This window comes from Ammospiza caudacuta, chromosome 18 (assembly GCF_027887145.1).
Source record: "Ammospiza caudacuta isolate bAmmCau1 chromosome 18, bAmmCau1.pri, whole genome shotgun sequence".
NCBI classification, from domain to species: domain Eukaryota; kingdom Metazoa; phylum Chordata; class Aves; order Passeriformes; family Passerellidae; genus Ammospiza; species Ammospiza caudacuta.
This window is the reverse complement of record NC_080610.1, coordinates 5,952,571-5,973,130: the sequence shown is the minus strand read 5'-3', so window position 1 is coordinate 5,973,130 and position 20,560 is coordinate 5,952,571. Positions and strand designations below refer to the sequence as shown.

The 20,560-nt window shown below is 45.2% G+C and overlaps 1 protein-coding gene across 4 annotated transcripts in view; it reads right to left on the bottom strand.

The window, feature by feature from the left end:
* The window catches only part of TAOK3 (TAO kinase 3), a 78,668-nt gene extending 60,595 nt beyond the window's left edge, over nucleotides 1-18,073 (bottom strand). For 2 of the 4 annotated variants that reach the window (XM_058816897.1, XM_058816901.1), the window contains exon 1: nucleotides 17,188-17,244. The gene's annotated coding sequence lies outside the window, so the exon portion shown is untranslated. Of the gene's footprint in view, nucleotides 1-4,539; nucleotides 4,558-17,187; nucleotides 17,245-17,947 lie in introns of those variants that run through there. The other 2 variants (XM_058816898.1, XM_058816899.1) reach the window with 2 other exon arrangements.
* Between the last annotated feature and the right edge of the window lie 2,487 nt (nucleotides 18,074-20,560).

The window sequence follows — 20,560 nt, the reverse complement described above, 5'->3', positions numbered from 1 at the left end:
GGGGCTGGGACACCGCCCTGACACACAGGGGGCAGGGCATGGTCTCACTCTGTCAGTTTTTTTTTTATTATACTATTGCATTTGTATTTTTAGTTTTCCTAGTAAAGAACTGTTATTCCTATTCCCATGTCTTTGCCTGAGAGCCTTTTAATTTCAAAATTATAATAATTCAGAGGGAGGGGGTTTACATTTTCCATTTCAGGGGAGGCTCCTGCCTTCCCTAAGCAGACACCTGGCTTTTCAAGCCAAGACACTCCCAAGCCCATTTGTGTATCTGGGATCAGCAGGAACCCAGGAACTCCCCAGGAGCACAGACCCACTGCCAGGGACACAATCTGCTGCTGCTAAGGGACCAGAGCTGCTGCTCAGTGACATGTGGCTCAGGGTCACTTTCAAGAGCATAAAAACCAAAAAAAAAGGAAAAGAAAAAACATGGGGAAGGTTTCTCAGAATTATAAAGAACTAAAAATAGAGTCACCCCCCCCAGTGACAGCAAGGTAAAACTGAAATTTCAAAGCAGAAACACATTTTCACAGGAGTGCCACAGGACAGAAAGAAAAGAAAGCATCATCACCTTTATAAAGATTCTGCTTAAGCATCCTCATTAAAAAGGAATAAACAGTAGCAGTATGTAATCACTACAGTAATCCAATATATTTTTGTGTCCCCAACACTCAATTAATTTTATTGAGACTCCAGAGCTACCATACACAGCTTGAGAGCGTGTAGCATCTGCTACTTCCAAGATGAGTCATGGTAGGAAATTCCCCTGTATTTTCTAGGAACCAGTCAGGCAGCCAGTGATTGAAACAGTGCTGTGACTGTATATAACACCCACACAAATGAGAAGAAATAACTTCTATCAATAAATGTACACATTATATTTAATGTACTCACTGCAGATTTCAAGTAAGAGATTACAATTAGAAAGATTGTTTTGGGAAAACATTCCCCAGTTTCATTTGAATGTAATGTAAATTTTGCAAGAAACGTTAAAGGTCAGAAGAGGCTGGAAGAAGAGAAACTAATTTAAATAAATTGCAGGAATTTGAGGACATTTTGAAGAAGGGAAGTAAATATGCAACACCCCACAGCACTTGCCTCCATTTTCAAGTGCTGCATCACTAGCTCTATAATCTCTTACCACAGCTGTCCCTCCCTAAACTTCAAATCATTTGTTTTTAGGGGTTTTTTTCTTTACTAATATAAAAGTATAGTTTAATCATTAGCATAAAAATACTAGTTTTTGTTTTTTTTTTTTTTCAAGTCTTCCCCTGTACCTTGTTATAGGCAAAACTACAGAGGAGCAAATTCTTTCTCACCTTCTGACTTCATTCCAAGACACCAGACTGGAAATGCTTCATTTTCCACAGCCACGCTGCCTCCTGCATGCCCAGATGTTCCAAATCACGGAGATACTTTGTGCTCACTCTGCCAACAGCTGGATCTGTCACTGTCCCCTCACTCACACCTGTGACAGCCCCACAAAAGCCTCTCTGAGGACACATCCACAGCAGCTGCTGCCTCCAGACTGGCCTCAGGAGTAAACTCTCAACTTAAAAGCATCCTGGTCATGTCCACCTCTCACTTCCAAACAAGTTAACACAGGCACTGAGATGTGCAAAATTTAAATTTACCTGAGGTAAACCAGAAAAATTAGGATTTTAATAATCAGATGGCCTCTAAGGAAGGAACACAGCCTCACTGACAGCACAGAACTAATTCTTGCTTAGCAAATATCGAGTCTTTTGCTAGGCAAAAAAAATTCAAGGTGCAAACCAAACTTGGGAAGTTATTTTATACTGTGTTGATCAATTTTAATATTTTTAGTCCATGATCAAAACAGCTGCAAAGAAAGCACATGGATGAAGAGCTGCAATGAAGATGCACACAGTTTTGGAGCACTGGTTGTGTATTTCAAGTTATAGACACATTTTTGGGTTTGACTTCTAATCAAGAGCTCAGCCATTTGTGTGCAAGCAGGCAACTAATAACCCTTCCAGCTAAGGCCTGGGGCTCCTAGAATTACCAAACAGCAGCAGGCTCACCTTCAGAGTACACCATGGCCTTCTTGAATTACCAGGACTCTTGATAAAAATCCAGTAGGACAAAAGAGAAATTCCACCTCACTTTTGAATACCTGAAAGTCACAACCTCATTCATCAATGGAGAGAGCCTAAAACAAACCCACCACAAAGCAGCACCTGGAAGGATTTCTGCTCACACAAGACCATGGACACAGAACAAGATTCACTCATTTTCACCAAGGGACTGCAAAGAGGGGCACAAGCCCTTGGTCTGAGGACAAAAACCTATTTGCTATCCCAATAAAGAGATAAATCCAGAAGTGAGAGTTTGGTTTTACTGAATATGAGTCCCCAAACTCATGCAGGCTCCCTCTGCAACCCCAGACCAGTCTTCAGCTTTCTTAAGGCAAAACTTCTGGTGAATTGTGACACCACCCACTTATCTGCAATATTTATACTGACAATTAAGTTCTCCAAGCATGAACTTAAATATATATTTCCACCTAGTTTAGCTAAATGTGGCACCCCATTTCAATGGTCTGCCATCTTACAATAAAAAAATTAGTAGCAGGATGTCAACAAGAACAAAGAACTAATACACAGAGTTTTCCCCAGCACTCACAGAACCCCTTGCCAGCATCAGATATCACCTAAAATTATTTTTTTCCCCCCACAGACATTGAATTTTCTTTAGAAGACTCCTGGTCAGGGGATTTTCAGAAAACACCTGATGTAAAGTAAAGCTGGAATACTTTGCAAATATTTACACTAAATTAAGTGTTTGTTCCAAAGTATCAGATCACTACAGTTGGCAGCAATAAAGCAACATAGAGCAGGCTGCAGGAATCCATAGCTGGTTTTAGTTCTGAAACAGAGTATCAATTTTATCAGAATTTCTTCCTTTTCATACATCATATGGCCTTCAGTTGCACAGCAGCACTCATTCAGTACCAAAGCAGAATCCACAGATGTCAACACAATCATATTAATATAGTGTCTTTATAGCTGCAATCAGTGCTACAAAGGGGAGACGAAGACACAAAATCTGAATATTATAACCAAAACTTCTATGTTCACAAGTCTACCCAATTCCCAGGTCCCTCCTGCTTTCCCAAAACCAGAAATCCAAATTCCCTGAAGCACCAGGAAAGAGCACAGACAGGCCTGTGCATACAATGGCCTCCATTTGCCCTTATGCATTTTAAGTTATGCTACAGGAAGCAGCACTGAAACACAAACCAAACCAGATTTGTCAGAGGTCTCTGGGACTCTGAAGAGCAGCTCATGGGCAGCTGTTACAGGAAACCTGCTCAGCAAAATGGCCAGAACACATTTGTCATGTGTCACCTCTCTGGGGAAGTGCCAGCTGCCTGCCCAGGAGTTGGAATCAGCAGGAGAAGTGTGGGTAATGTCAGTAATTATGTGCATTATATAAGGTGTGCTTGCAACACTCCCATTTCCTTCTCCATAAAGATTAAAACTGTGGCTTCTAAGCATCTTAACTGTTTGATGGAGACAAGCACAGCACTGCTGCTCCCAAGAACTGATTCTGCAAGCCGAGGTTTAAGATCCAGCAGTGTCTCCCAGCAATTAGGGCTGCTGGCACATGAGGTCGGCCTGGCCAGAAGCTGCACCTCAGGAACACCTGCAGAATCCATGCACTGACCTGGCTGCCCCAGTCTGAGTTCCAGCTGCCAGTGCCCACAGCTCACAGCACCCCGAGGGATGCAGAAGGAGCTCAGTTCTCAGCACAGCCTGAATTAACTCACAGCAATCCTACACTGCACCTCAGCACCCACCTCACCTGGATAAAAGGAGGACCCAAAGATTTCACTGGATGCATAAGTAGATTTAAAATGCTCTTTTCCACAGAGGATGATTCAGCTACCCCACTACACACACACAGAACATGTATAGCTTCAAAATGCTTTTTAAAAAAAATATCAACCCACCCAGAAATCCATCTGCACAAATCCTTCAGTATACAGACCACCAGCCCTCAGCACTGCATCATTCATAGCTCTGGTGAAGAGCTGAATGAGAGCACTGCCATTTTTAAATTGTGTTATAAAACCCATTTCATATCCATGCCTGCTGTGTGAGTGTTACTCAGGAAGACACAACAATTCCCACAGTGTGTGCAGAACAATAACACACAGGCAAACATGGGGACATGAACCAACCACTACACTGTAAATATGACACTGACTTCTGTGTCTGCAGTGAGAAACAGCTTCCAAACCTGGAAATGAAATATCAGTATCAAGCTTAAAGATTAATAAATGAGTTGAGGAAGCCCATTTGCTGTGCAAGGGCAGGACAAGGAGTGTTTTGTCACCAAAGATTAGCCAATACACAGGAACACCAAGGGAAGTACAAACAGAAAGGACATTTCACATCTGAATGACTGAGACATTTAACCATTTAATTCATTTCCATCATCACAGGAGCTTTACAGCCCTTTCAATCACAGAACCAACACAAAGCTAGGGAAAATAATCCAAGTGTGCACCTGAATTGCAGCATTCCAAACACAGGCTCCCAGAACTTCCTCATCCTCCCCTCCTATCACTCATGGCCAGAAGAGACTGGACTTTCTGAGAAAGTGAGATAAAGTAACAGTCAAAACAAACACAAACCACCCCGTAAATCTCAAAGGGTAACCCAAGGCAAACACTCCACAAACCAGAGAGATTTTAAAGGCTGCACAGAAAATGTGTCCTTCAAAAGGCTGCACTATCTTCCCAAACAGGGACACACAGCCCAAGCACTTTAAGGACAAGGAACAAGATGACCAGCACATAAAAAGAAGTGCATTGTATTCATTTGAAGCATTTTTTGACAGCCAATTAAAATATATCATCATTAAAATTAAGTACAAGCCAGCAAAAGCTTTCCAAACAAATTCCACAGCAAAATCTGATTTATGCTTATGGTTTGGGATCTGGGTTTAAGTCAGTCCCAACACAGGCAGCAGAGCTCTTTAAGTACCTGCTCTGAGTTCCACAGAGATAAATTCTCTCAGCTCCTCAGCAGATAAATCTGGCAGCCTTACACATTGGCTCAAGATTGCCATTTGAACCACCAGAGGTTTCTTGATTCAATTCAGTAAATGCATCATTTGGCATCTAATTTAGGAGGGAGGACAACATTTTAAAGCTGTTTCTGAGAACAGTGGAACATGCCCAGATCACTGTAGAGAGATCATGGAAAAGCCACAAGGAATTCAGATGGTTAAAGGCACTCCTGCCATGATTGGCCTGGAAATGCCTTTTTGCCCTGTCCTTCCTTCCAGCGTGGATTTATTGAACCCATAACTGAAAGCATTATTCACCATCAGCTCTGTCTGATTTCAGATAACACTCTCAGACTTCACTGCAGCTTCTCAAAAAGAAAATGTGAAAGGGCCACCCTAACAGTGGCAAAGACAGAATGATCCAAAGCTCAGGGAGTGAAATGGTATTTGGGGAAAGCAGCTCCTTCAAGATCAACATAAAAATGCTTTGGTCATAGAGAAAAGCTGAACTCCAGCATACACCTGTTCTCCCATCACAAAAAACCTTGCTCTAGATCACAAGACTTCAGCCTTTTACAGCCAAACTGAGTCAGCATGAGACAGCTTAAAGCAGCCTGAAAATAATCTCCAAACTCTATGCTGCTACATGAACTGCTTGTGTGGTACTCACTGTGGCAAGCAGAAGACTTCCATCTATGAAAACACTTTTAATTTTCTTCGAGAAAGCTGGAATAACCACTGTTAATGCTGCAGCAAATGCACATGGCTATGCACTTGACCCAAGGATTGCTGAGTTTTGGTGGCATTTAATCACATCAGTATGGGGGGAGAAGGGGCAGGGAGCCAGGAAAACATCACTGTGTGCCTTCAGAAAACCTGTTATTTTTAACAGTGCAGTTTAAGATCAGCAACCCTGAAGCAAAATGGCCAGAACATTTTCTTCCACCAGTGCTGACAGCACACCAAGAGCTCTCAGAGGGTGAGCATTTGAGGCCAGTGCAGCAAAACAGAGATGCCAGGGAGGAAAGCTCACCCACTGTGGCAAAAACCATGAGAAGGGTGAGTTTATTCATCCATTATGCTGGAGAGCTTAAAATAGAAACATTCTATATGTCTCACCTCAGGCCAGGATGAACAACTGAACAGAAGTGAATCACTTCTGTTAGAGCAAATGACTGGAAAACACTGATGGAAACTGAGGCTATCTTGCCTCTCCCTCCAACCCCGGAAAAAATCCTTATTGCTGCATGTTTTTACAATGAGGGAACAAAATCAGATCCACTATTTTTGCTTTCTTTTTCCTTTAATTAAACTGGAGAAACAGAGGTTGATCTATGAAGCCTCACCTCTCCCTGCAATCCCTGCTATGTCTCTATCTTTACCCATGGATGTAAAACTGCAAAATCAACAGAGGACAAGAGACATTTGGGAAATGCATCACACCCAGTCCTGCAGCTCTGGAAGTTTAAAAAAAAAGAACTTAAAATCTTTCATGAATAAAATTTAGTTTAGTGCATTTTGGTATGAAAAAAAACCCTTTAAAACAGTAACCAAGAGCTTAATTTACCAAACACAGATTAACAAGAAAAAAAACAAAATTCACATTCAAAATGAGGTATTCTGAAGCTAAAAATAGCCAGGCAGCTGCAATTCCCACCTACTGCAGGCAGAATTGCTTTGCAGTCCCCCTCCCCAAGCAGACACACGCTCACTTCCTTCTTCATTGCAACATCAGAGGCTCAACCCGATGTTAACAAGCCACAAAGTCCTGCCCAGAACTTCAAGTCACGCCCCAGTAATTACATAAAATAAGCTCTAAGTACAAGTGGTTATAAAAAAAAAAAAAAATCAATTTACTCAGCTTCAGTTTTGCTTTTAATTCCAAAATATTTTGGCTTGTCGTAAAACAGAAATGCAACTTTCATTTGAGGCTTGCTCCCTCCACCCAGATGTTTTATTAACTGTTTTTTTTTTTTTTTTCCAATCTCACTGTGGAACATCAGCACATTCATTTATCTCAATGCTATGCCAATACAGGGATCAAACCCTCTGAAGGAGGACATTTTAAGGAGTGTTTGATCCTTCCTTTTTGTACATAGAACACAAAGGATGATAGCAGTAGTGGGGGAAGGAGAGGAAAAAAAAAAGGAAATGGAGGATAATGTAAAACTAAAACTCAATTGGGCAGATGTCCCACTCAAAGGTGGTCCAAGATATCAGAGCAACCTCCAAAAGCAGCAAAGATCCTCCAAAATCTTTGCAAGCTCCCAATAAAAAGGCAAAATGTTCTCCCCTGACCTGACCTAAAAAAAAGGCAGCACACAAATTCCTGCACAAGAAAACCCCTGTACACTGCATGCAGATTTTCCCCTGAGAAGAAACGTGACAGTTTATGGAATCTAAATTTTAACAATAATAATTTTTGTTCTCCTGGTGTGCCCTGACACCAAAAGCCCAACAGAGCCAGGAGAAGGCTCCAGGTGCTGGAGCTGACCTGATGCTGCTGCAGAGGGAACAATACCTGCTGGGCACAGCAGCCTGGGCAGGGTGGGGACATCCCCAAACAGGAACCAAAACCTTCCCCTCGCACACACACACAGCTCCCTGGCCACCTCCGACCACCAGCTTGTGCTCTTTGGGGTTAAATCCCCTCCTTTTTACAAACCAGCCTGCCCCAGCAGCACAGAGCCAGCACAGCCGTCCCTTCACTCATGAACACAACGAGTTTTGCCAGGTTTTCTCACTCCCTGCCCAGATTCTGCCCCGCACAGCAGAGCAAACCCTCGTGGCTCTGTACAGCAGCTCCTCCTGCCAGGGTGAGCGGGAGCTCCTCAGCTCCACAATCCCCTCTCTGACACAATTTCCAAGCTGCTGGAACACAGAGGCACAGAGGGGGTTTCATCCTGCCCCTCACAGCTCTGCTGGGCAGGAGTTCCTAATTTATGAATGATGACACCAATGAAACATCCTCTTTGTTCAGAGACAGAGATCAGAAATATTAAAGTTTTCTGACTTCCTCTCTCCACACCCTCGAGGCTCTCACCCACAGCCTCACTGACAGCAGCTGCAAACGCTCTCTGCATGGGGAGGCCCTGACACCAGCAGCCAAATGCTCTTTAAACTGAGAGGTTTTATTCTTCAAACACCCACCACAATCTCTCTGGATGGCTCTGGAAGCCAGGTGGGCTTCGCAGTGCTCAGAGAGGCTTCTCTTGTGCTGCACTGTTTACCCAAAATAATGATTTTCCTGAAGAAAAAAACAAACAAACTCTCCTCATTTGTATTAATGAAACAGTCTATTTGTAAACAATTAATATAAATTGGTGCTTCCTTTTCTACCTTTAGGATCTTGGTTAAATACTGCAAGTAATTCTCACACTTAAACAATAAATTTGATTGAATATTATGAAGTAACTTTTCACCTTCCTGTCACATGGGGCCACGGCCTAACATTTTAAAAAGCCACTGTATACCTGAAATAAGAAATATAATTTAATATTTGGGAATACCTGTATCATCATCTAGTCAGTGCCTTGATACAGACATTCTGCTTGGGATTTTCCCCCACTTTTTAAGGCAGGGATACTTGTCCATGTAAATGATAAAAACAATGAGCAATGAACATACAGCAAATTGTGTCAGCCTTTCAGAAAAGCCTTTCCTCAGTTAAAGCTGAATACATATCCTTGAAAAATAAGCAAGTGCAAGTAATATAAAGCATCAAAATTTGGATTCCTAAAAAAAGCACTTCAAATAAATAAAACCCAGTGAAAGGAGGGATAACAATGATTTGGGTCTTCCCCAGGACAATCCAAAAGCTGCTGGAGCTAACCCACGCCCAAGAAACAGAAAGTGAAACTCGTTAATTTACTCATTAACTGAAATCCAATAGTGACAGGGTTTTGTTTGGTTTATTTTTTTTTTTCTTTAGAAAAATACTCCCAGTGTAATTCAGTAGAAGTTTGTACCATCCATCCTCATCCTCTGTCTGTTGCTATCTCCAGATCTCTGCCTTTGCTAGCCCTGGTTGTTTCACAGCTGGACCAGTTTGCTGCTCTGAACCACCCCTGGCAGCCAAAGATTTGTGCCAATCCAGCTCAGTGGGAGAAAGGAGAGGTGGAATAACAGCTGGTTTTGATTCAGCACTAAAATCAGCTCGAAATTAATATTAATTTGCAGACTCATGATTTTAAATTCACCACCAATCCATTTCCTGCTCCCAACTCCCTCCAGCCCTGTATTTCAATAGCAACCTAAGTTTCTATTTTTCTTTCAGTCAATACATTTCCAATCTGCCATGACACAGAAAACAACTTTTGGATATAATAATGAAAAGATGAAACTGCAAAGATAAATAAAACTGTCTGGATTAGGACCTCCAGCTGTCAAGGCTGCATCTTGACTTTCAAGTGAGTGTGAATTTTAAGAAAGTCATTAAAGTTTAATAAGGTTCTATTGCTAATGACTACTTGGTTTGGGAAATAAACACTGGTATATTCCAAGAAATTGGGATTTTGCCTTTCCTTGCATAGTTATGTTATTATAATGGTGGCCAGAAGGGAAGGAATTCTGAGATACTTTTTAAATATACCAGCAAATTAATTTTAAAAGCCACAGTGTCAGCATTCACACAAAAGGTTGAAGATTACCAGATCTAAGAGGTTTTTAATAGTTGGTTTACACCTTTTAATACTAAAATTTCTATTGCTAATACATTTTTAAAGGTGTTTTTTAAATTTTGTTCTATTTACAGAGCGAAAACAGGGCAAATTCCGAGTTAGGCAGACACACAGGAAAAACTCAGCTGATTTCACAGCATCTCTTTTGGCATGAAAAGGTGCTAAGGGCTCACTAGTGGCACAATAAGTCATCATCAGCACGCTGAAGTGCCCAAACCCACTGAGGCTATGGCATGACCTGCATGCAAAGCCAGCCGTGAAATGGCAGCGAGGCGCTCCGGGCAGGCTCCAACACCCTGCAGATGCTCCAGCTCTGCTCCAGCTTTACTCCAACCCTCTGGATCTGCCCAGGGTAATTGCAGGTGAAGGCAGGAACAGCCTCTATCAGAGCTTCAGCTATTAAAGCTCCTTAATGAATGGTCTAACAATAAGCCAGGCTTAACCAGTTCTCTCACTGCAGGACCTTAACCATAATAAACCCCTAGAACATTCCTGCAGCATTTCCCAAAGATCCTACAGCATGAGCCTACTAACTGTGCTCTCACAGCCTGGGAGGCAGGTATTAGTCAGCCTTTTTTTATTTTTTTATTTAAGTACAGATAAAAAAGCGAGGCAGAAAGCTGGCAAACAACTTCCCTGTGGATACACAGCTGACTAGTGGCATACAGAATCCAGATCTTCAGGATTCCAGCCCTGTCATCAGCCAAAAGGCCATCATTAGGAGGAAAGAAATTAGTCTGGTCTTATAAATAGCATTTGAATATAAGCCTTGCTAAAATATTTGCAAGGAGTTGACCTTAAACACCAGCAGGGCTGCACTGGTAGCCTGGGGCTCCAAGCAGCAGCTTGCACAGCACTGGGACTGGGATCCCATCCCTCTGCCTCCCTGGGTATCTCCAGGGACGGGGATCCCATCCCTCTGCCTCCCTGGGTATCTCCAGGGACTGGGATCCCATCCCTCTGCCTCCCTGGGTATCTCCAGGGACTGGGATCCCATCCCTCTGCCTCCCTGGGTATCTCCAGGGACTGGGATCCAGCACAGTCTGTCCAACAGATCAGACCACAATCTCTTTTGACCACCTCTGGTTTGGGGTCAGCATATCAAAAAATGTAAGATTATTCTAAAAATATAAACAGCCTTGCTCTAAAATACTCAGGTAGCAGGAAAAAGCAAATTTACAACAAGCCTGAGTCAGCAGCTTTCTCCTTTAAAGCACCAAGTCAGACGGGCAGAAATCTCCCTGTAATACAAGAACTGGAAACCTGCAATGTAAAAAAGGTGCCCAACACACCTAAAATCTGGAGCACTTGTACAAGTTAATCATTGAAACTGCTCAGACTGTATTATCACACATTTATGTGTCATTTCTGCAGGTCTCAAAAGCCTAAGTGAGATATATTTTGATTTATGGCATTTCCATATGGCCCTACAAAGAAGCAGATCTTTTTCTGCACTACAGCTTCAATACCTGCAGTAGGTCTAACTCCTGGGCTACAATTCCTGCAGTAAAATATTAAGCCAAATACAGATTTTTGCAACAAAAACACTCTTATGTCTCATTCTGTAAGAGCCTAACTTCATTTGGAGCAATGTACTTTCTAGTAAGGCAACCCTATGATACCAAGTGGAAAACTACAAAAGCAGTGTTGGAGCAAACAGAAGAAAATAACTCTTTGTGTAGCAAAACAGTAATTCCTGTAGTTACTCATTTATTCTGGTTTTAGGTACCTGTGCTGCTCCCTCCCACCCATGTGAGCCATGCCACACAACCTCAAAACCACAGCAGGAGCCAAGTCCAAGGAAGAGCTGGAAATGGAAAATTTGTTATCCTCTGTGGGGATCCCCACACATATAAAAAACACACAAGGAATTTTGAGAAAAGGCTGCCTGAGTGGAACAACAAGTCGGAAGGTTTTTAATTTTTATTCCTCACTTTAGCAGCTAACTGTTGTTACAGGCAGTAGAGCCATAAAATCCTATTTTTGGCTGTCTGCCTCCCAAATGACAGAAAACTCCTGACTCTGAGAACATGAATGTCTCACACTGCAGCTAAAGGCTCGTGTCTCTTAATGAAAAAGCAGCAGAGAGAAAATTCCCTGTGTCCTGCCCAGGAAGACCAAACTCCCTGGATTTTTATTATGCATTAAAGCACCACTGGACTGTGGCACAGCAGATGAGACCTGACTCTCAACAGAGCCTGTTTCCATCCCAGCTCACATTTAGGGCTCAATTATCTTATCTGCTCTGCCACTTGCATACTTTCCAGATAAGAAATGTTTTTCCCCTCTTTTCAAGAGCTAAAACTGACACCACTGCCAGGGTTGAGATTAGAAATGCCAGAAATTCAAATTCATTTGGGTTAATGCTTTTTTAAAAAATATTTAATGTGCAGGCTAAGGCTGGGAATTGGAGTTAATTGAGATGCTGGGAGTTTTAACAGGGGGAATGGGAGCGTGGTCCCCACGTGAGTTTCCTCACAGGGTTTAGGTCAACCAGCAGTTCACCTCCAGTTGAGAAACTGCTCAAGAGTTTGGGAGGGAAGGAGGGAGGGAAAAAAAGCCTGTTTTCCTCTTCCAATGTATGACTAAGGATGAGGCAAGCAAAGGGAGGATCTAAGATCCTGAAGGCGATGGTTAACAAGAGGTCATTAGTTAATTCCCTCCAGGGTAGATACAACTTCCTTTTATTAAATAACAGCAGTTTTTAATGATGTCAAATATCTGCTGGCATTCTAAAGGACACAGCATGCTCAAACTTTACCTGAACCAGGGAGAATAAGCAGAGACACACAAGAAACCCTGAACTGAGAGGCAGATTGTCACTAAGGAGGAAAAAAGGCTCATCTGACTTTTATCTCAAAAATTTACAATAAATATTCTTTCTTAATTATGTACTTTTGGCCTAACAAAACTAAATTTAGCATAAAGTCAGTTTTAATCAGTACTTTAAGATGCACAAATAAATCGAGTTGTTAGGAAAAAAGAAAGACAAACACAAGCACCATTCTAAGGTTTAAATGAAGTTTCTTGCTTAAATCATTTCTGAAAAAGATTAATCAATGAAGATTTGTGAGCAGCCATTAATTACCGATGTATGACCAGAGCACCTGGGAGCTTCAGTTACCCTGCAGCAAGACCCCACTGAGCCAGAGCAGAAGCAATGCCTGCTCTGGAGAGATTACAATCATCCAAAGATGAAGAGTTAGGAAAAACAGGAGAGCACAAGGAAATAGGTGACTGGAATTTATGTTCTCTGCAGCTGCACTTTAGTCCACTTTCCCCTGTGCACTGCAAGGACCAAGGTGTGTGTTTGTTTCCTCTCCCTCCCTCAATATAAAAACATAAACCAACACTCCAGAAGTCACATAAAGACAAAATAACACAAACAAAACACAGAAGGAAGGAAGGTGTTTTGGATAGTAAGACTGGAAGAAAAATATTTACACATTTTAATACCTCTGCTTCCCATCTGAGAGAGAAAGGATTTTTTTTCAGGTTTTTTAAGCTGTCATCCCACAGAGCAAGGCTGTACCATAGCAAAAGGGCAGACACACAACTTTTGAAGCATTCTGTTGCCATTTAAAGGAATCCTTTGAAATTACCACACAACACAGTAGTGCACCCAACACAAACCAACAGCCAGAGCTGTTTACAAGCTCTGTGCTCAGTGTTAGACTGAAAACCCCAACCCTTTTTGCTGTGTAATAAATCAGTGCTCCACATTTAACAATTTTCAGTGGTACCATATGCTACACAGTCCCATATGTTCCATTACAAGGGAGAAAAACATCATCTCAACATGAATCATCACTGACAGTGTTCCTGTAAATCTGGCTTAAACACTCACAACGTTCAAGGGCAACACTAAATAAATCTGCTCAATATTATGCCAGATTCTGTGCAACAGAATCACCGCTCACACATAAAAATTAGGGGAAAATGAGGTTTAATGTAGGAAGTGAGCACAGTCTGCATCTCTCTAAAAACAGACTTACCACAATGTTTGACATTCATCAGTTCCAATCTAATAATGACATCCTGCTCACAAAATGTTGATGGTATCTGGTAGTCCCAACATATTTCATCCTAAACTGCTTGATATGTGTGGAAATACACACACTGCATACAAGATCCATTGCACCAGTGCCAGGTTCTGCACCACAGGGATCCTGGGTGCAGAAAATACAGGAAGAACTTTCTGTAGAAAAGTAACAAACCGAAACCAAACCCATGTGTGTGTTTTAGACTCCAGGGGAATGCAGCTGGATGTTTAGCCAGGATTTTGGGTTAACATCTCCACTCTCACAGTGACAATTTCCTAAAAACAACTTTTTCCCTCTCTTCCAAAAGACAGCAGCACCAAACCTGCTCATCCCAAATCAAACTCATGCAACACCAATGTCACCATTTGCCTTTCTTTTGAGGAATTCCTTGGGCTCTCAGGTAACCCAGCATCATAACTAACAGTGACAGCAGGAGGAGGCACAAATGGAGACCAGATTGGGAGAATGTCCCTATTTGAAAGCCTTTAGTAGCCAAGGTGGGACCATGAGTGACCACAGGCTCCCACAGAATGACTGGTGTCATTAAATTCTAAATCAACCAGAGTCCAGTTTGACCTAATATTCAGGGTGGGGAAAAAAAGTAATTACATCAACATCAAGCTATTACCTGTCCAAGGGCATAAGTGCCTAGTTCATTAGCAACTCAGACAAACTTGTTTTGTAAGCTCCCTATATTAAATTTGAAATTTCCCTGCCCTTACAAATTAAACTAACAATTTGTGACACAAACATGAGTATATGGACAAGAAATCTTCCAACCTGCTCAAATCCAGTGTGTACTTTGCCATCCTGAATAAGAACAAACTTATTAGCCAACTTAATTTTAGTATTTAATTCATTTAAATAAATTAAAAATACTTTTTAAATGAATACTAGCAGTACTCCAGATTTCTTGAATCTTAGAGCAAAAACCTACTGGTCTTTAAAAATATATATTTTTCATATTTCCTATGGGATTTTAGAAGTGAATTCCCATGGTTTAGTTGTACAGAATAAGGACAAGATGTCATTTTAGGAACATTGCTCTTTAATGCTGGAAATGGGGCTTTATAACAATTGAGAAGCTGCCAGAGTACCATTAATAATCTGGATTTCCAACATCCTTAGGTACCTTAAGAGATGGATGACCACACCAAATTAATTTACTTTAATTTCTATTTGAGCTTTCCCCCTCATTAATGAGGAGCTGAGACAATCACAGATGAGAGTTCCTGGCACACAGTGCCACTACACATCACAATGAAAAGTCAAAACCTGTGCTGCCCCTGTAGAAATCAGATTTTCTTCTTTTCACCCAGAGGGAACCCTAAATTTACCAGATCAATACTTTCTAAAACACACTTCACTCAGAAAATGAGAGCAAAGCTGCCACAGTGATTTCAGGGAGTGATAAAAAGACTGTCAGGGATACTCACTGAGCTGCCCCTGAAGAACTGATGACCAAGCAGGCACCAGGCAGTTGCATCATGTTTATTACACAGCCAAGGGCAAGCAGATCCTCCTGGTTTAATCAATGGCCTCCAAATGAGGAAGTAGTTTGAAAACAGCAAGCATGAAACAAAATACTCTTTTGGGTTCACTTTTTGAATTTTTCCCTGATGTGTGAAAGCATGTCCATTAATAAAGTTGAGCATGTGCTGAAAGAGAACTTTATAAAAATCTACTTCTTGAACACCTTTGATTCCAAAACTGCACTTTTATTCAAACTCAGTTTGGTGTAAATGCTGTGACTGAACTGTAGAGGGGTCCTGTTTAAAGACTCTGAGCTCTGTCTTAAAACAAAATATGTATTTCCTATTTAAAATCATTAACCTTAGACACCTTTTGTTTTTGGGCAAAAGCAAAAAATAAATAAAATGTAAAGTGTTCCACAAACACCTCCCTCCCTGGCATTCCTCATAACCTGGATGTTGCAGCATCCCATGAGGCTGCAGAACAACCTGGAACAAAAACCTGTAAGAGGAGAACACAACGAGTCTGTGTTCCTGCTCCAAACTCTCTGACCACTGCCCTGCTCCTCCTCTGCTCCCCAGCAAACTCCAGCCCTGCTCCATCCTAACAGGGCTTTTCCTTTAAAAGAACACAGCAGGTTACTCAGAAGGAACAGAGCTCACTCCTGCTGAAAGTTTCCCCCATCCAGCAACACATAATGGAAAACAAATCTAACAGTGAAACGCTGTTGATGCAAGAGCCACGTTTAGAATGCACACAAGTAGAAATACCTCATCTTTAAAAGCTTTGACTTGCTAAGATCCTTTTTAACTGATAATGATGCAACACAGTAAAAGGGAAGTGCTTAGAGAGAATCACTGTAAATAACACACACACAAACAAGAATTAGTTTGCAATCTGAAAGCTCTTGTACAGAGAAGGGTGGATGGAAACAACCCAGCTCAAGGTTTCCTCAAATCAGATGCCAGAGGAAGTTATATGATGAGTTGGACAGCAAATAAGAAATCTGGATTTGATAAATGAGACATTTATGCAGATAGGAACAGCTTGCAGCCTCACTGTGGGTGCACAGAAGAATTGTCAGATATCTGTATGGAGCTCAGTGTTAAAAGACAGATTGCAGACAGGTATTTATATTTTAAAAATGCCCTATATTGTTATATTAGCCCCTGAGAACACAAAAATAGCTACCTACCAGAAATAGCCCCATTTTAAGCTCATAGAGAGGACAGGCATGGTGTATTATCTCTTTCCACAAACAATCCCTCAACACAGAAACACCAACACGTGTCCTCTCACAGATCTGGTATGGGATACATCACAGTAATGACCACTGGCAGAACAAGCTGCATCACTGCCAGCACTGCAGCATTCTAAACATTTGCTAAAATATGTCAGCAGACCTTGGGGAGCAGAGTGGAGCCCACTTATTCTCAACAACATCAGCACCACAAACCTCAGCCAGCACTGCTGCACCCAGCAACCTGAAATCACCCTGTGGAACTGCATCCACGTGGATGCAGAGCCCGACTGCTTCCACTTTCTTTCGTGGATCACTGTCCACACAGACGGGCAGGGAGATCCCAAATCCTCCTGGCACAAGCAGGGCTGGAATCAGCACCGCCCGCTTGGCTGTTTTTAAACAAACACGGAGCTGCTGCTGGGCTGGGCTGTGCGTGAGCCCAGCCTTGCACAGAGCTCCCAGAGCTTCAGTGTCCCACGGGCTTCTCCCCCAGCTGGGGACAGCAAACCCAGCTCCGAGCTGGCACTTCTGCCCAGGCTCAGGAAGGGAGCAGGGAAAACCAGGAATCAACCAGGGCTACCGAAGTTTAGAACTGCCACAGTTGTAGGATTAGGGAATTCATTCCACTCACGTTACTGGGGAAGGGGGGTGAGGAGACACGAGGAGATGTATTTATACAACAGAATTCTGAAGGCTGAGTACTTGCCTCGTGTCCTCCTTCCTTCTCCTTCCCACGCAAGTGCGAGTGCTGCTCGATGGCATCCAGCACCTACAGCAAACCATTTCTGGGTGTCATTAAAAGGACAGAGACATCTGCTCGCACCGCACCGACGTCATTGCTTCCAACTCCGCTCAGAGCTGACAGGAACGCAGCTCCCTCTTCTTTCCCGGGATTCACGGGCTCGCACGGATCCCGGAGCGATCCCGGAGCGATCCCGGGGCGATCCCGGGGCAGCGCCGCTCTCCGAGCCCTGCCCGGCCCCAGGTGGAGGCAGCGCCCGCTCTCCCTGCGCTCCCCACGCTCCTACCGGGGCGTTCCCGTCCGCTCGGGGCTGCTCTGCTGGAGCTCCCACTTGCAGAGAGCGCCCGGGGACAGCTCCCGGCACACGGCAGCGAGGGAAGGAACGGAGGGAGAAGGGAAGCGAGGGGAGAAGAGAAGGGAGGAGCGGCTGTTCGCGGTGCCCCGGCACGGGGTGCGGGGAGCTGCCCTGTCCTGCCCGGCCAGGCTCTCTCAGACCGCACAGCCCGCACTCACAGCCCCGCGGGAGCTGCCCCGGCCCCAAGCAGCCCCTGCCGTGAGGCACCCGGGACAGCCGAGCCCCGCGAAGTGCCTTAACCAGCCCCGAACGCCGAGAAGTGCCGGTATCAGCCCCGACCGCGCTGCCAGCCCCAGCGCTGCCCCCTGCCCTCCGCGCCCCGCCGCGACCCGCCTGTCAGCGGCGCCGCTCCCTCTGCCGGTGCCTCACCTGGTGCCGGCCGGCGGCAGCGGGCCACGTCCGCGGGGCCCGGGCGGGGAGGAACGAGGAGGAGGAGGAGGAGAAGGAGGAGAGGGGGACGGAGCGTGTCCGCCGGGCCGTGCCCGTCACCGCCGCTTCCTGCCCGGCCCCGCTCGGCGCTCGGCTGCGCCGCCTGGCAGCTCGGGCCGGGCCGCTGAGCGGCACCGCCTCACCGAGCCATCGGTGCTCGATTGAAGCGCCTGCGCGGTGCCGCGGAGGGAGCGGGCTCTGAGGGAGGGCAATGGCGGGAGCGCCGTGAGGGGCACGGGGAGAGCAGCACTCCGCTGTGCGTGAGGGGTGTTAGGACCTATAGTGGTCTCAGGTGTGCGCGGGGCTGGTTGGCCCGTAGCAGGTGTGTGTGTGTGAGGGCTTATGGACCCATAGTGGTTTCAGGGGCTATGGAAACCTCAGGTGCGTGCCGGGTTGCTGCGGTCTGCAGTGGTCTCAGTATGGGGAATGGATGTTGGGACTATATCAGGCTCCGGTGTGTGTGTGGAAAAGTGTCAGGGCCATAATTAGTTTAAAGGTGTTTGTGTGCGTGTTTGTCTGCATTGTCAGGGTCTGTAGTGCTCTCAGGTGTGCGGGCTGTTGGGACCCACAACCACCTCCTGTGTGAGGGGACAGTGCTTGGGCCCAGTAAAAAGGCAGCTCAGAGTGTTCAGTCCTGTGCTGCAGGTGTTAGGGGAGCCCTGACAGGACAGGACTCTGTGTCCTGTGGCAGGAATAGGCCCCTGTACCAAAAGAAGCAGCTGGGATTTGGCAGCAAAGCCCCACAGGAAAAGGAGCTGTAGCAGGGGTTGAGAGCTCTGCTAGGAATTGCTCAGAGCAGAGGCAGGGTAAGGTGTGTTCATGCTGTTTCTGCCACACTTGGTGGCCTCTGAACCTTTACACTTCTTAGTTGTAGAGACTTATTTGACAGGCAGGGTTAATTACTTCATTTTTCTAAATAAAACTGAAGGAGCAGAGCTTTATCTGCCAGTACTTCATGCAGCCTCATTCTGCCAACTCGCTCCTGACAGCTGTTCCCCTTCTTGGGCTTCTAGAACCATCCTCAGAGAGCTGTGTGAAACCACAGGTACAGAAACCTGAGAGCCCTGAGTCCCCGATGAGGGGTGTTGGTGTGTCCTGTGCTCAGAGGCCAAGGTACAATACAGCTCTTCTCAGTGTAGTTGAGTAATTTCACACAATGAGTTTCCTGTTTATAAGCTGAGCTCCAGAACCCTTTTTTTCCCCCTCTTTCTTACGAGTGGAAAGAAGAGCGGAGTGAGCACGACCCATCTGTCAGCAGCCCTGTGAAAAGCTGGTGCTGAGCAAGCAGGAGGCAGAGATCCCTCCCCAAACTGAGCGAGTACAAAGCACTGAGGGAGTTGTGAGGAGAACATCTCCGATAGAAGCAGGAGCCAACAACAACAGCTCGACGGGGAGCTTTACACTTTCCCTGACAGCTCCTTGGGGCGGAGACAGTTAAGTTTCTGCGTTTGTAAGGGAAACATGGCATTCCTTAAAGCTGAGCCTCCTCCCTCGTGTTCCCACTGAATGCCTGAGAGATGACAGCAGAGGGTGTCTCCAGCAGGCTCCTATTAAACAGGAGGAATTAGCACGGAGGGAGCCGCAGCTTTGAGATCCCGGTTTTGACCACAGAAAGAGCTAAAGTTTTGCAGTTTGCAGTTTTTTTACCCACTGGCTCCTGCTCAGGGGGTTCCTGTGCCCTGTGCTGGTGCCGGCACCTGCCCGATGTGGAAGAGCTGTGCTGGGAGGGCACTCAGCTCCGAGCAGGACGTGCTGAGGCAGCAGCGAGGCAGGGCAGACCATCCTGGGGAGGGCTGCTGAGGCTCAGGCACACTCAGAACTGGTTTGGTGTCCCCAGCAGCACAAAGCCAGCTGGCAGGGGAGCCTGTGAGCCGAGTGTGCGGACAGATGGAACAGATACAGACAGGAAATGGGGGAGAAAGGGGAAACGCTGGTGTTTGTAAAGCTCCGAGGGGGCTCTGGTTAGTTCTTGAGTCCCGCAGTCCCGTTTCTATTTTTAGCAGAGTGTCTGGATGGCTTTGGGAGTGCTTTAGGAGCTCCAGGCAGGTGTGAGCGCGGGGAGAGCACAGAGCCATGGGCACCAGGAGCTCATGCGATGTGGCACCGCCACCCCGCCCTTTCCTGTTCACCCCGGGGCCGCGGGCAGCCGTGCCAGCCGCGCTGCCTGAGTGCGGAGAAGGGAAAGGAGGGGTTTCCAACGTGCTGATAACCCACAGCATGCCTTGGGAAAGGAGTGGTGGTGGGCAGCTCTGGTGGGGTCTCTCCCCCGGGACAAAAACGCTCCCAGAAGTTCTGGGAGCTGCTCGGGGGTGGTGCTGGCTTTTGGCCGTGCCTCAGCCCCGTCCCATGTTAGAGGCAATATTGACTTAAGGAAAGGCATGGAGCATATTTGGCATGGGTGTTCCGAGTTAAAAATTGTCAGTCTGGGCAAACAGACCTTTGGGGTGATCGGCAGGAAAGCCGAGTGGCTGCGCTGCGTTATCGCTGCCCCGTTGAGAACACGCTGTGACCGACCTGCTGCTGCTCTGGGCGCTGAGCACCCGGCTCGGCGGG